Source organism: Phaethon aethereus (assembly GCF_964289735.1).
Source record: "Phaethon aethereus genome assembly, chromosome: 7".
NCBI classification, from domain to species: Eukaryota; Metazoa; Chordata; class Aves; order Phaethontiformes; family Phaethontidae; genus Phaethon; species Phaethon aethereus.
Window position 1 is genome coordinate 37,521,460 of NC_138583.1, and position 17,368 is coordinate 37,538,827.

Genomic DNA, 17,368 nt, shown 5'->3' on the forward strand with positions numbered 1-17,368 from the left:
AGTCCTGCCTCGGAGTCCATCAGGGTCCAGGCGAAGGGGGCCGGCAGCCGTGGTCTGGTGAAGCTCCTCTTTCAGTCCATGCTCCCCCGGGAAAGGCTCGGCCCCGCCGGCTCCGTGGGGGATGCGCAGGAACAGCCTCGGAGCGTGGAAAACCCCCTGCGCGCACAGAGAGAGAGGAACAGCTTCAAGGGACCTGCCTCGGGGGGTGGCGGGATGGAGGCTGGGCGGCCTGGGCAAGGGGCGAGCGCTGCCCGAAACGCACCCCGATGGCGGTTACTCCAGGGGACCATTTATTTTAGACTCTCCAAGAGCGTCGGTGTTCCTCCGTGCCTCATCGGCACAGAGGTGTTTCTACGGGATGGGCACGCGCACGAGCTGTCGGAAGCACGTCGGGTACGCAAGGCGGTCCGGGCAGACAGAGGTATTTCCGGCAAATAAATAAAGATAAATAAATAAATAAAGTTTCCTCTGAATTCTCCCTTTGAAAAAGGGAACTCGCCTCATCCCCGTACCAAAGGTTCCGAGGCTGTGAAAGAAGGGCTTGTTAAAGCCCCACGCGCGATCTCACAGATCATCCCAGACCCCAGCTGCCCCCAGACCAACTGGCTGCAGATGTCCAGCAGAAAAAGCCTCTCCAGCACCGTTAAGGTCCATCCCCTGGATGCCCCTATCCTACCCCACTTACTCCCCGATTCCCAACCCATGAAGAGCCCTTTGGGGAAAAAAAACAAGGCAAAGAGCTGCCTGCAAGGAAAGAGGAAACTTCCCGCTCTCAAATCCTAAAGGCCACACTATGCCCCTTGATCCTTACCTATTTCTTGGGTAGTTTTAGGTAGGAAAAGCTAAAGGCTGCACAATGAGGAGCAGATATTAAAAGCAAGCTGCAAGCCAGGCTCATACGGCACCGCGCAGACCTGACCACGAGCGGTTGCTCAGCTCTGCCTCACCTCCTGGCATTGTCTCCAATAAACTTACTCCCATGTAAAAGCAGACAGACTGCAATTCAAATCTGATTATAGAAATCAGTGTTTTCCCCAAATCACTCCTCTAATCCTATTTCGCTCTTTTGTTGCCTTGCAGCTAATGCAAACAAGCAAAACCACCATTTGCATGATCCGAAGAGCATAAAACACTGATCTTGTAACATACAGTCAAAACCCAATTGTGATACTTAAGGAGAATATTTGAGAATATGCTACAAAGTATTAAACCTCATTACAAACCGATACGGCTTCTCTTCCCAGCTCGTAAAAATCATCTTTTTCGTGTTTACTTAGATTAGAGCTTGCGATGGTGTTACGAGTAGCTCATTTGAAGGCCAGCTGGCTGGTAAAGAAAAATCACCTTCTATTATTTTGTGAGGACAAAGTTCATCCAGAGTGCAAAGCCAGGATTGGGAATCAATACATTTTCCAAAGATTTACTGTTCCCAAGCGCATCTGGTACAGCCTCCAGCTTCTTATGGGACATCGGTGGGCTTGTAATACAAAATTTACCGGTAGCTTTATCATAAACCTCTGGGCAACCCCATGACCAAATGGAAATCTTCAAATAGAAAAGTAAAGCATTTCACACCGTCAAAATGACACATAATTTGCGAGCCCAGACCACATATTTATACTATGGATAGCCCGGGCTCGTGCGAGGAGAGCACAACGTAAGGGAGGACGGGGCGGTTGGAGGAGCAGTTGACCAATACAGCAACGTGGCTCCATGACCGTGGGGCTGCAAACCCCCCGGTGATGCTGGAGGCAGCTCCGACACCTCTGTTACAGCACAGGGACCCCCACGGTTACGCTCAGGAGCCTCCCCCAGCCCTGCGCTGGGCCCAGCGTGGGGACCTCAAGCTGCTTTCCGGCAGCAAGCAGGAAGAGTCGCTGCGCGGACATTAATTAGCCCCACGGGAGCTTTACATTTCTGCATTTTGACAGTCCTTGCATCAAATGTATTAGTACGCAGCAAAACCTAGAGGTACCTAGCAAAACTGTTCAGGAGGGATGGCTGCTTACACCACACTGAACAAACACGGGTGAGGGAATGCTCCCCAAAAAGGGCTGCATCTAACAGGGAACAGATGGGGACAAATGAAAGATGCATGGAAGTGAGGACCAAATAACATGGAAACAGCAATAGAGGGGAAAGTAAGCAGCGCCGGCGATACGCTCGCTGCTGAAGCCTCCGGTGTTTGTGCCTCCAAGCTGGGGGAGCTGAGCCAGGTTTAAAGGTTTAAAGCCTCCCCAAGGAGGCTCTCTGGGAGGCTCCAGGCTTGCCCCTATGCTGCAGAAGCCCCTGGAGCAGAGCTGGCAGAGCCCTCCTGCTCCCCCGCACCGTGCCATAGATGGCTACAGCTCAGGACGGGGACTAAAAACACCCGTGGTTTATATTTTTTACCCGCCACAATCTTGGGTGTCCCTGACCCCAAGGCAGAGACAGGGATGCCCGCTGCGGGGCCGGACCCACTGCGTCTGGGAGGACGCCGGGCGCGGCGGCAGCACGGCCAGCGAAGATCAAACAAGCGTTCAGAGCAGCACGGAAGCAGTTAAGCAGGGTTCCTCGTTAACAGGGGAGGGTTTCTTCACGAATAATTCTCTTTCCCTAAGGTAACGATTAAGGTTGCTGCAGCAGGCTCCCACAGACACTCGGGCGCACGGCAGCATGCAAGTACGGGCAGACGCTGCCTGCCCGAGCCGGGCAGGCTGCAGCACACATCGCCTCCCCCTCCCCGCTCCGCTGCATCTCCTGCAATTAACGCAACCCTAACGATGACGCAGGAAGCCGCCAGCCACGCTGCCAGCCGGCAGCTAACCTCACCCGACGTCGGGTCTGAGGCGCGCTGCCGGGGCCGGGCGCTTTCGCTTGGTTTTTGAAATCGTCCCCACTGAGCGATCGCAATCAAAAGGGAAACTTCGCAGTGAAACGTGATCTTTGGCTCCCCATCCTGCCTCACCGGGCTCCCGACGCGCGGCGTCACCCGGCGCGGTCCTGCCCCGTCACGTCCTACCCAGGCAAACAAGTTGCGTGGGACAGAAATGCTTCTGCGGACCCGGGACGTTCTCCGTAGTGACTCTGCGAAGGAAACTACTGTGTAGTTATAGACCGGAGGCTTTCACACACACGCGCGCTAATAAAAAGATCCTCCTCGGGGACCATTAATTATTTTAAGAAATGTATTTCCTCATTTGTAATCAGATAAAGGAACTATCCTAATCCCTCCGTCAAGGTTACATTCAGACTTGGGCCATGGCCGTTGGGATCAGCATGATCTCCTGAGCTGTACAGGGCACCCACGAGCAGCACTAGCACACGGAGACCCCCAAATTTTAGAAAATCATGCTTTTTCCACGGGTATTGCTTCAAAATGCAGGCCGAGCGGAAGCCTGCGTGATCTTTGCATCGCAGAGGTGGAAAGAGGCTTCCCGCAGAGCTGCGTTCTGGGCAGCATCGCAGCAGCAGAGGGTTGGGCTTGGACAAAAACTACACCGCAAGAAGAGTCAGTCGGATGATCCAACTTTCATCCACAAGCTTGAAGGCAACGCCCGTGAACAAATACGCTCCTTGCAAGGTACCAGCAAGGCGTACAGCCCTAGAACGGCTCACCGCGGGCAAAGAGCCCTTCCCTGCAGGGAGCTCCCGCTCCCCGCACCGCGGCTGGAGCTACCGCAGCAGACACCAAGCCCCGCGCCGCTGCCGAGTCGCAGCCGTACCCTGTTCAGCTGCCTTGCTGCAACGTAGGGAAAAGACCTCGGGATTTAGCAGGCTGTCTGTTGGATGCTCTGCCACGGCTGAGGGGAGCCTAAGCAGTATCGTGCACCCGCATACCTGACCCCAGCGGTACTCTGTGTGAAGACAACTGAGGACCAGCATCACGCAGACGTCAACTTGCTGTGGGACCATCACCTAAGAGTCAACCCCCGTCCAACTCCAAATAATCCATCTCCAGACACGCGCTCTGACATAAAAGCTATTTACAGGCAGAAAAGGCACGCAGGAACGAGGAGCCACAGCCGTATTTTGCATACCGATACACCTCGCACAGCAGGATCGCTCTCGGAATATAAATTACGTGCCCAAAGCCTCCAGTGAAAAAGCAATGAGCCGCGCAGGACCCTGCTTCCGACCCCGAGCCCCAGTGCTCTTCCCGGAAAAGTACTCAGGCACCCTTTGGACTGCCCAGAAAGTTTGCTTGAATCCCTGTGAGAGGAAAAGGGAAGCATTCCTGACCTTCACCTTCTGAATGAAACCCAGAGCTGCCTGTCCCTCTCCAGGCAGAGGATTTCCAGCCACTTCCAAATCCCTCCCAAACTCTGCGAAAGCCGGGGAAGGACGAACGCCCAAGTCCCAGCTCCGTCCCCGGCGTAGCTGCGGACTTGGCTCCATCACCACCAGCAGCATCGTTCCGTAACAATACGGTACAGCCAAGAGCACGCTGTGGCTCAGCGAAAAATATTCCCATCATCGCCGCAACCTCCGGCCGTGCGGCTCCAGAGAGGCGACGCTGATGCTACACGAAGGCACAAGGTGCTTTGGGAAGCAAGGCCGGCACAAGCCAAGTCTCCTGGCTCAGCCCATCTTCCGGCGGCCGCTGCCCCGAGGTTTATCCCAGGGCGGGAGGGTTCGGTAACGCCGGTTCAGAAGCTGCAAACGCCACCGAAGGAGCAACAAATACAAGCGAGGGCAGAGGCAGCAGTTTGACAGAAATGGCTCTCCGAGAGGAAAAGCAATACGTGCAGCTTGGCAGTGGCAAGCGCCAACCTCACCTCCTCCGAGCAGAAAACAACGGGCCGGGTGAAGAGCCACCACAGTCACGGAGTTTATTTAACACCGTTTAGACCCACACATTTGCAGAACCAAACCAAATCCCTCCAGGCCAAACTCTGGGCACATTCCTAAGGCTGAACCGCCCTCCCCCTCTCACCAATTCAAGAGAAATTCCCCTCCTGCTACGCGGATCCCGATTTCTCCGCGCAGACAGACCGCTGTGGAGCCCGGGCACGACGCAGCCGGTCAACCCTCCAAGGTGACTTAGGAGGCAGTTGGGGAAATAGCCAAAACCGGTTACTGCAATTGCCAATTGTGGGGTTTACGGCTTTCTATGGAACATCATGTTTCAATTTTTATCCAAACTAAAAATTCTGTCCCCCCATCCCTCTGCTTCTTAGGAGGGATTCAGAGCTATAGTCTCTCTCCTCATCGCACAGCCTGCCTCACCACCAGTGCATCAGGGAACAGCAAGAGGTACGTCTTCAACTTGTTGATTTATTGCGTGACAAATTTGGAAAAAAAATCATTGAAGCCTATCGTTTGCATGTAGCTAAATGTGGGCTCGTTTCCTCACTCATGCAGTAATTCACCTCCTGCACCCCTTTCTCGAGCAGTCTTGCTCGGCATCTCACTCCTCCACATCATCAGCGAGTATTGATTTTATTTAGGGGGTAAAAACCTCCTGTAAAAGTGAAAGATGCCATTCAGGGCCTGAGAAGAAGTCTTTACCCTCTGTAAATGCCCCACGGACTAGTCCTGAGCAAACAGGATCACAAGGCAGCACATGTGACTTCAAAGCACAAAATTTCTGTGGATGCAGCGGCATCAGGATTGTCCCCCGGGGCTCCGGCAGGAGGCAAGAACTGCCCCAGGCTGCCCAGCCTTCAGAGGAGAAGGGCTGCAGCGCTGCCCCGTCTCGCCCCGAGCCTGCAGTCACCTCCTCCCGCTCCACGGGCTCTGCCCCAGCTCCTGGAAGGACCGGCACAGTCCTACCACGAGGCAGGAGAAGGGCTGCGGTGCCGGAGACCACGCGTCCACCACCAACGGCTGGCACAGCAAAGGGGAGAGCAGTAACGCATCGTGTTTAAGATGAGCGTCGCTCCGTAGGTCTGCACGGCTCCGAGAACCCATCCCGCTGCTTACGACCAACAGCTCCACGCAGGAACGGAGGTTCTCACCGACGCAGCCCAGCACGTGCCACAGACTTGCCGGCACAGGATGGAAGCAACCTCCACAGCCACGCTAATGAAATCCACAGCCAGAAGGAGCCCAAGGTTTACCGCAACAGCGTCCATCTTGAGGGGCCGCATTAGCGGTAGAAAACACGATGCGCGGCCACCGCAGATGGCCACGTACAACCGGGCTCACGGAGGTCTGAGGTTAACCCTCGTGACCAGGAACAACGGTTGTCCCAGGGTCCTGCCCACAACCGTAAATTAATTACTAAGCAAATAAAAACCTGTAATTTCAATCTAATCCCTGTCTCCAAGTCCCTGGGCACTACCTCAGCCCAACACTGAAGTCGCACAAGGCAGCGGGTCGTCAGCACCCTGAGCCCCAAAACACACGTCCAGACACCGCCAGCCTCTAGAGAGAGCCTGAGGTCCAAGCTGACACACAGACCTGCATGTTTGGGTTGGAACTCATCTGCGTGCGAGGTCTCACCAAAGAGAAATAAGAGCAGGTAAGGAAAATTACACACCATCTAGCTGAGTAAAACAGATCAGGTTTATTGCCCCCGTGCTCTCAGGGAAGAGGAGTGGCAGGGGAAAGACTCCCTTACACAGGGGCAGCCGAAAGGGACTGAAAGGACAGGGCAGGGACAGAGGTGCTTTGTCTCAACATCTTAGCTTGAAGAAAATGGTGCTGGCAGTGACTTTGCCTTTTCCTCCCTGGCAACTGAAAAGGAAAAGAAGAGAGCAAAATTAGTCATTGCAAAACAGCAAGCGAGAGGTGTGAAGCAGGAGACCGCGGGTCTCCAGCGGAGAGGTGCCAATTAGACGTAGGAAGCAACTACGCAGGACCCAGCTCGCTGCACTTAAAGAGAAGAGCAAACCCGTCCAGAGCACTCACATGGGGTCTTCAGTACCTCTTGACTGCACATTCAGCCTACACATAGATCGTCGTGCAGAACCAGCACCAGACCTCCAAAGGGATCGCTCCTCAGCCGGCCACCTGCGTGGGTTGACAAGCTGCTCCAGCTTGACGGCGCGTCCCCAGCACATCATCGGGACCAGCTTAGCCCAGACCTGCTGTGGCAGAGCTCAGCCCCGTGAGCCCAGCACCCTCCTCCTCCCCCAGCAGGACTGGTCCCAGGGGAGCCCCACACCAATGCAGCCCTCCCAGCAGCCACGCCGGCTCGGGGATTGGCACTGCCAGTATTTCTGCATGGCACCGATATTCAGACAGATCCTACAGCCCGGTCTTAGCCTGAAAAACACCTGAACAAACGGCACGTTCTCTTTGAGCAAACCTGCAATCATTGCCTAGTCTGCTCTTTAGGGGACTGCTGCTAATTTTGAGTAATATTTCCAAGGAATATTGGAAATATTAAACCAAGGGTTGTTTCTGGAGAAGAGCAGCTGAAGCGGCAGCAGCAGTAAAGTCTGCTGGCCCAACAAGCCATCTCACCTTTCCACTTTTTTCTTTTTTTCCCCCCAGTTGTGAGATTTATTACAAGAATTTGCAATGGTCTGTGAGACACTGTGAGTGTTGGCCACGCTCCCAAAAAGCTGAGGAATTGCTGAATTGAGAATTGCTTTGGCTGCTTAATCTCAACAGCTAGGGATGCTGAACAAGCCAGCAGAGCCCAGGTTTACTTTTAATTACTGCTTGAATTGTGCTGCTCTAGTAAACAGACACAGAAAACAATTCTTGTTTCTTCCTTATATTCTTTTCCCATGTACAACCTGAAACATCCGAGATGGAGACGGCAAACACAGCCCCACCACGCCATTTTTTCAGAGTGACTTCTCAAGCATAAACAATTTCAAATAGCACATAAGCCCATCTTAATACCTACCTCTGTAACACAACGTCCACCCACCAACAGCCAGACAATAACACTCCGAGTGTTAGAGGGGCTTCTTGGCCAGCCCGGGCCTCCTTGCTCCAGAGCTCTTGGGGTCTCTGCGAGAAGCACATCCTGCAGCTGCAGAACGGGCTCAGTGCCGCAATGCCGACCGTAATGCTTTCAGCTCATCGGCGACCACCAAAAATCCACCACGTGGACCAAGTACGAGCAAGATCTGGGACATCGCGTAGTGTAATTGAGGAAAGCTAGCCAAGCGCCAGAACACCATCACTGCGCTCAGAACAGATTTGGATGCTGCTTGCAAGGCAGATTTCTCTCGTTTTTCGAGGCTGAACTGGAGAATTGGTAGAGGCTGACAGCCCCTAAAGAAATATCTGAATTTAAAGCAGGGCAATACTGGACGTATGCATCGATTGCCAGGCTTCACATCATCTCCTACTGCTTCCCCTTTATGGGAAAAAACCCTAAGACTGCAGAACCCTCACATGAAGTCCAGCAAAATGATCACTTAGGACCTTCCAAAAATCGAAATTATCTACCTGAACTAGGCAAGCAACATTTTAAGGGTTTCAAATGCTTTCAGCAGAGGGTCCCTATGCCCACAGAGGGCACCAGACGTGCCCGCCGTCGCCTGCAAACCCTACGAGACTACTGTTTGCATTAGACTTCTGCTCTTGGGCAATCTCTGGGGTTTTGTTCCTCAGCTGAGAAACAGCTTTCAAAGAGATCCTTGTCTCCTGAAAGGCGAACCCCGAACCTCCCAGCGACTGAAAGGCACGTTTCCCTGGTGCTTGTCTGTTCATTGCCATCAACATTGGCAAGAGGAAGGTACGGCAGCAGCGCAGCCGTGGAGGGACGAAGGAGTCCTCAGGGGGCCAGGAAACCTTTGCCCATGATGCCAGCTGCATCCCTCTAGAATGCCAGGAATAAGTATCCGAGCCCTGCCTCTTCCATGGATCTCTTTAGTGAATGAGGAGCCAAACATCTGTGAGTTGCCTGAATTCACGCAAATTTGGCAGGCTGAACAGCAAACTTGTATCGTCCCACAGCCTTCAAATTTCTTGTTTTCTTCAGGTTCACTAAATACCTAACAATCTGTTACCAGAAGATGGTTCCTACGTGCACAGGCTGCCAAGGAGCTGGTTTTGATAGCTCTGGTGGAGATGGGGGAACGTGTGGGGAGGAGAAGGGGCTCTTCCCAATTCAGCAGGGCAAGGAGACGATGGGTTGCAACCACCTTGCCTCCCCCAGCAACCAGCCGCTGCACGGCAAGGCGATTTCCGAGACGTAAACCTGGTGCAGCCAAAGCTGGAGGTGATTCTGGGAGGCTTTGGGGGAACAGAGCTTAAGAGCATGGGACAAGCAGGGGTAGATGCCTTCAAAAGCCAAGGACATCCTGCAGCATCATCCCAGCTGGGTGAGACACGATCATGCCACATCCAGATGGAGAAACCAGGCTCTGCGAGGGTTATTCACACCCACGAGCAGAGCCCTGGGCATCAGGTGGCCCCAATATTTGGGGAAATCAGGGGCTTCCTGCTGCTGCTGGGCAAGCCTGGCAGCACAGGGCCCGGGCACGCAGCGAAGGCACGGCCAACGCCAAGCCATGGGCAGGGCGGTCGGGCACTGCGATGGGGAGCAGTACCAGAGGCCTCACCTTCTCTCAGTGGAAGCCTTTCGCTACGAGGAAGAAGTCAAAGCAAACACCCACTCACCGTGTTTACCCGTTTAAATCAAAGCCAAAGCAGCACCGAAACGCGCCCGACAGCCTTTCCACAGAGTCATTCATCGAGAGCCTGGACTTGGGTTTCAGCTGGTGTTTTTAGTATCGCAGGGAGACGCTTGCGAGGCTGGAATAATACAGAATCTGTTGCTGTAACACCCTCGCGGCTCCCGCGAGGTGTGAGCAGCACGTAGAGCCCAAACCTCCCGCAGGTTTGGCTCCTTCGGGGGCTCCCCGAGGGCCGGGCAGCGAACCGCTCCCCCCACGCCGCGGCGAGCCTGGGGTACAGCTCCGGCGAGCTGCCCCTGGCTGCCCCAAAGCGGGGTACCCCGCCGGCGGCGGCCCGGCCGCAGAGGACAGCTTGCCCGACACCGGGATGCTCCGTGCCCCGGAGGCGCCCAGTTCCCATGCAGCCGGAGCGTGGCACGAGGAGCCCCGCTATAGCTCGGCACCGGTAAGCGCCTGGATTTTGCAGCCCATCCCAGAGACGGGAGGAAAAAAAAAGGAACCCTATCCAGCAGTAAGTGGAAACGAAAACAGTCCCCGCTTTTATTTGGGCTGGCAGAAACACCGTCCTGCCCTGCCTTCCTCGAGCTCATTTATGGCAGTGTGAACATGCAGCAAGGGGGGGGGGGGGGGGGCGGGGAATCATCTGCATTTTCCACCCCAAGAGTCTGCAGTGTCTGGATACCCTCCATACACTCCTCTTCCTCCCATCCCACAGGTAAAAATCAGGAGGAGAAACGGATTCCTCGGTGCCGTGGAAATGGGAAGCCCAAAGGACAGAGGGGTCAGCCCCAGCACCAAGTGAACCACAAAGCCCCCTCCTGAAATGGCATCCCGAGGAGAACTGACCTAAATGCCGCATCCCATCCTGGCTCCGAAGCTGCCAGCAGGCTATCGGGAAGGGAATGGCGCCAGGTATTTTGTCAGTGCACAAATATGAACGATTGCCCAGTACAGAGGGAGCAGCAAAAACATCCACCTTCATCACACGGAAAAACACCTATCAACTTGCTACACTAATGAGTGAAGGAATTAATGAATCCTAGAATTTGTAACTCATTACCAAGCTCCCAAAATCCTGACACCACCTTAAAAGTGCATGAGACCACAACTGAAACACCAGGGTCTGTTAGAAAACGAGATACAGGCTCTTTTATAGACATGGAGGACAAGAAGAACTCCCGCAACAACATCGCTCTGCAGTCAGGAAGAATGGCAGGCACATCGGTCACGACGCCGAAAGGGGAAGAATGGTCAATACATACTTTAACACCGTCCTAAGGAGAAAGTAAAACCATAGTTACGTCCGTCAAGGGTAACCTGGGATGACATTAAACAGCAAGCACTAAATACAGCTATTTCTTAAACAACAGCTCCAAATAATTTACACCTTCAACTTTTGTAAGATCGTGCCAAGAAGTCTTCTGAGCCGTCGCCGACGATGCTCCCACAGGACAGCCACAAGCCGGCACGTTTACCGTGCCGGCCCCGACAAAACGAGCCCTGCAAAGCTCACGTTTCAGTCAGGGATGGAGAGTCAGGAAGGACAATTACCAACAGGGAGAAGAGAGCTCTCGTCTCACTTTGTGATGACTTTGTGCCGATGAAAGGGAGCCCTGGTCACACAGAATTCATTAAAGTGCGCACCAACAGATGACAGTTATCAATAACTATTTAACCGACACATCTCAAACAAACCTGCAAATAAACTGGTAACACTGACTTCAGCAGAAACTAAACTTTCACCTTGTGCCATGTAATATTTCCTGCAGTAATTGAGAAGAAAACAGGGAAATCAGTGCAGCCTAAGTGACTCAAGACTTACATATGGAGAAGAACAACTTGACAACACAGAATGGAGAGAAGCAGCCAGCACAGTTTTTAACAGAGATGTTAAGATACGCCTTAAAAAAAAAAAAAAAAAAATTCTTAAGAGACACTCACCTTGAAGGCAGGGGCACGTCCCCAGGCTGCTGCACTGCGCAGGGGATGACCAAGCGTGAGCAATATGACCGTGGGTGGGATAAATTGGGGATCTCCAGGAGAAGGGTCAGTATCGCCTCTGCGCTCTGCACTCCACGACCACTACGGGGATCTGGAGCCTTCTGCCACGTCTGATTAAGGTCTGGAGGAGATCCCAGGCGTAACTAAGGGACGTGAAGACACTGGGGGAATGCGGAGTGGTAGCTGCTCGGGACCAACCCGGCCACCTTCAGAGAGGGAAGGAGATGCCGAGCAGGTCCTTCAGAGGGAGCACACCGGCGGCGTAACACCACCCGGCGCTGCAGGAAGTCAAAACTACGCAGATTCAGAGTCTAAGGGCAAAGTACAATTTTTTCCTGAACGGCATGGACAATAATCGTTGCCATAAATCACCAGCATAATAAACGACTGTGCTGGATTCTCAGTCCTCGCTACATTTTTATCGCTGCACTGGATGGCTTTTCTAAAAGACATGCTCCAGCAAGAATTCATTCGGAGAATTACTGAAGCTGGTGATACACAGAGCAGTCTCCAGGCTCTCCTGGCTTGCTGCCCTGCGCCTAGAGCGAGCCGCCGCACCCCGGTGCCCAGCAGCCCCCGCGTCCCAGCGCGGCGCCCAGGACGGCTGGTGCAAGGGCCAGGAGGGAGGGCTGACAAAGCAGCCCCTCCGCAGGGCTCTCGTCTCAGCTCCGACACGGCTCCTTTTTAACCTGCCACCTTCACGGCGTGTCGTAGGGGCACGCAAGAGACAGGCGCAGGGAGCAACACATCAACAGCACGATCCATCACGCTGGAGAGTTGGATTTCTTTTTTTTTTTTGTAAATGAAGTTTAAAATACTTAACAATTCACCCAAAACCTCCATGGGAAAAGTAATCTCCTAACATAAACCACGCACAACCGAAAACATGGGTGATGGTTTCTAAATGAGGCAATCGGTAACTGTAAATCTTCATTAACCACGATGCTCGCGCTCCGAGAAGCGCCATCCATCGCACTGCGTTTCAATTATAACGCAGCTGAGAGTCCAATAAAGAGATCATCTTTTTTGTGAATTAATAGTCTACAAAAAAATGAATGTGGATATTTTTAACGCTTTCTGTATCTTGATAGTCGTAAGACATCTTCAGCTTTTGCACACAATTGTAGCTTTCGGCATCGAACTTGTCCTTTCAAAAATATTGTACAATATTCACTTGTAACAGCTGGGACAAAAAAAAGCATGCCATAATGGGGTTAATAACATATATATATAATTGAAATAATTTTATAGCATTGATGACTATCACCCAGAACGGGAGGAGGGTATTTCCAGGAATGTTAAGGTAAGCACACAAGTACGAGACTCACAGTTATTGTGACTTTCCCACATCACCTGAAACGAGCAATTGCTACCACCACCTGACCTAACCGCGCTGCGAAGCTGCCCTAACCAGGGACAAGACAGGTCATCTTCGTTAATGCCATCCTCCTTCCCTGACGTTTCCCAGCGGTGCAGAGGAATAGCGACGACAGCGGCGGCACAACTGGGGCAACTGAGGCAGAGGGGTATGAAGGCTCCTCTAGGGTCACTGCGAGAGTCGTCACGAGGACAAGGACAAAAGAGGAGTTTCTTAAACGCAAGCAACTGCACAATGTGCTTTAACTCATCCCTGAGGAAACCCCGGATTTAGGAGCAGGATGAGGGGTGCATCTCTTAACCCCATGCGTCCAGACCGGTGGCAGAGACCAAAGCCAGTTGCTGGTGCACCTCGACAGCAGCATCGCTCTGCGCCAGCCCCCCAAGCCCCACTTCTCCTCTGCCATCGAAAGGATTTTTGGTCCTTCCTTTTCTGGGCTGGTTTTGAGCAGAGAGAAGGAGGGCAGGTTCTCCAGCTGCCGGATCAAAGTTTGCCAGATTTCATTTTTTACAACCCCTAAGAGACGTAACGATATATCAAGCCCAAAACAGCCACAGAGTAAAACTCGTCTTTCACTACGGTCCCGTACCTACCGCACAGCGCAAGCCCTGAACTTTGGCTGCTGAAAGCAAAAGCTATGGCCGTGATCCACGGATACAGGGAATGATACAGCCCAAGGGATGCTTCAAATGGGCTACAGAGGAGTGACACCAATGATGCTGCTATATTTAATCCTCTAAAAGCAGAAGTCATGACCAAGGCTCCCTTGGGCATTTTTTAAAGGGGGAAGGGTATAGAACAGATTTTTTTTTTTTTTACTCACTCAACCAGTCCTTAAACTTTTACTCCAATATAGTGATTCTGGAGCCAAATTCACACGGGTACGCCCCAACCCGCCTGTGCGGGGACCCACAGCCTGCGGTGCCGGGAGCACCCGTGCTTCGTGCAGGCTTTGGTGCTCCTCCAGGTCAGTCTAACGCAGCTTCCTCCTTCCGTGCGTTTCAACAGAACCTTCGAACGTATCAAGTCTTATTTATCTTCCATAGCGTATGTTAGATGCATAAGATGCAGTGTCTTAGATATCTAACATACCAAACATCATAACTCCTGGATCAACCACCTGAAACCAGGAGAAATTCCAGGTGTAAATTAATTGCACAATGACACTTTTTAATTTCAATACCCCCTTCACCTGTGGATGACGAAGAGCTCACGCACCCACAGCTGGTACTAGCACAGCTCGCACCACCTTGGCAGGGCTTCAGGAATAAGCTCTTGCCTGGGAATTTTTGTCTCTCTAAAGGCAGCCAACTTGTAAAAGTTTGGAAAAACAAAACAGCCTGAGGATCTGTTCTCCGGTTCACTGTACCAGAGCCACGTTCTGCATTGCTGCTCTAAGCAAATAGCTGGGTCGTGGGCAGCCAGGCTGTGACTGTGGACACGTAGCGTGACCTTGGAAAAGTCCTTTTTCCTAATTACAACACAGCCACTGTTCCTCAGGATACTTGAGTGCAGAACCTGAGCTCCAGGGCTCAGGTCTGCCGCTGCCCCGACCGCTTTCGAGGAATTCACGGAAGGTCTCCTCTCCAGAGCGAGCGGTGGCACTTGCGCCGTGCCGGGGTGGTGGGGAGCAGGCTCGGGCAGGGAGGGCTCCCCAGGAGCAGCCCATCAGGCTTAATGACCTGGCAGGCACGCAGACAAGTAGCATGGTGGAAAATTCCCTTCTCTTTGCCCAATTAGTTTATATTTAGCTCTCCAGGGAGCTGACACGCTGGAGGAGCTGTTGTTTTGGTGATATTTTTGCACAGCCCTGCGGGAACCCCTGCAACGCCAACCGCAGCGTGCCGGGGGATGCTGCCAAGAAATGGCTCTCACCACCTCGCTCACCACCACGTCAGACCAGGCATGTGAGACCGCCGATAGTCCCAGCCCTCTGCTACCCATTAGACCTCCTTTTTTTTTTTTTTTTTGTTCTGTTTCCCCAAGTCAGCAGGCCTGCTTCCTCTTCCTCACCGTTTTGGGAGAGAAAGGAGCAAAATAAAAAAAGTCAGCCATAAAGAGAGCTTGCTTGAGGAGCTCCAAAGGAGCAACCTCCCCTGCTCCTCTGCCGGCCTGGTCCCCCACAGCCACAGGAATAAAATGTGGGCTTGTCTTCCAGGAGGTACTTTCAACTATGTCAACCTTAGTTTTGGTGAAGGCAGACCTGATGCAAAGGCTCTGCTTCCCCTCTCCTTCCCCCGGGCCATGGGAAGGGGAGCCGACCCCTCGGTGATGAGCTCTCCAAAGAGCTCTGAGGACCTCTGGCACCTCGCCCTGCCCCAGCCCGTCGGTCCCCTGTCCGCTCTGCCACAGAGGAATGGTCACAAGGACTATTTTCCCAGCAAAATCATTCTACAAACCTTGTGATACAGGAGGGGGACAAGAACAAAACCAAAATCATCTCTTTCCACCTGGGGTGCCCTCTTTCCTACCCGAGATCTTACGAGGAAAGCACAAACTACCTCCATCCCCACGAAGATCAAGAAAAGAAATTCTATACAACATTACAAGAAAGAAAGAAAAAGGAAGAACAGCCTCAAGCCTCATGCAGCTGTCATTTGAGAAATCAGAAGTCGAAAAGTAATAATAAAACAGACAAATTGGAGAAACCTCATCCCCCTCATGTCCCCCTTCAGGACATGGTCCATCGTGCCTGTTCTGCATAGAAATACACGTGTTTCTGCAAAACATTGTATGGCTTGTGCTGCCTATACCTTTGCTGAAAGTGAAGCAAGTCTTGGATACTTAAAAAAAATAATTACATGTAATTAACCATAGCAGATTTGGCGATTTATATTGGTATATTTTTACCTATTCATATGCGTGCATCCTTATGCACATATATTTATTTATGCAGGTATCCATACCTGAAAGTTAGCCTACATCAGTGCTGGCTCCGTCCCACAGTCTGCTTGACCTCCTTATGTAAAAATTTGGATCTCACTCACAGAAATTGATGACCTACTGAATTGGTTTGCGCTGATTTTACATGCAAAGCTTTGCATTCGACAGCCCGAGCTCTTACTGATCTTCCTCCCAAAGGCCGTCTACTTTCTACAACTGAAGCGGTTCCTGGACACCTTGGCCCTGTGCAGAGCTGGAAGCCACCAAAGTTTCCCCTCCCTCCTCTGGGTTGAAGCTGGAAGTGAGAAAGTCTGGATCCAGGGAATCAGATGCAAAACCGCCGGCACACATGGCCGTGCTCAGCCGGGCGTCCTTCTCTCCTTTGAAGCGAAGGGAGCAATTCCACCGTGGGTTGTTTTGGTTGGGTTTTTCCCCCCCCCACTTTTGAAAGCGAGGTGGCTGTGCCCTTCTCCCAGTGAAGTGCCTCCAGCATGGGGTGAACAGCCCTAATCCTGCACCTCTGAGCCCGGCCGCGCCAGACATGGGTGTAACACACCCACCACCACAAGCATCCTCAGGTTCCGGAGGACTTTTAAAAATGAAGAAATAAATCAGAACCTCTTCAAACCTACAGTGAGCCACGACAGGTAAGGACAGAGCAAACCGCTCTGAAATTCAGGTTTTTTACTATCCTTCTATAATTAATCTGTTTTGTGACCCACCCCAAATATTTTCTCTAGAAACATTATTTACATTGTTTTGGGGTTTCTTTATTTCATTTTTCCAGCCCGTGGCCAAGCCCTGGTAAATATTTCTGCCCGCCTCAGAGGTGAGCCTGGGGAATCCATGCCTTGTGACGGGAGGGAAGGCAGCAGCAGCCCCCCATGCTGACAGACACCCGACATCAGTGGGAAACGGGCAGAGATGCTCACGACCCTTCATGTTTTTAGTATTATCGCAAGACACTGCTACCTCTGCAATTTGCAAGTAGTTTTTAATCTGTCAAAATAGTCTTTTATTACCGTTTGAGGATTCAAAAGGAAAATATGCACATCTGGTTTCAATCGCCAACTGAAGTTTGGTCTATCAGCCTATTTCATAACAAATTACGCTTACTTTTTACTCCAGAGGGTTTCCTAAGGAGGGGGTACGCTGCCAAGGTACGCCAGTGCCCGAGAGACCGCACGGCCCAGGTGAGCCGGCGGCACTACCCAGCGCCGGGCACCGCGCAGCGCCGGGCACCGCGCCGCCACAAACTCGTGCTCTCTTGTCAAGTAAATTAAATCCAAAAATTATTGAGGAGAAAAACCCCTTATTCATTAAATCTTCCCATACGTCAATACGCGAAATCTTCACCTACCGTATAATTCGAGCAACCTCACGTCACCGAACGGAGAAACAAGACCCACCGACTTTCTAGAACAACTCTGCTGCCAGGGCGCTTTGCTCTGCCAGGAGCCGCAGCGGCGCTGGGTGCCGGGACCCCCCGGGGGGGCACAGGCCCGCACCCCTCCCTCGCCACCCTGAGCTACCTGGAAGCCAGGCGTGAACACCGTGGCAAGGGCACGGCGGGGAGCGT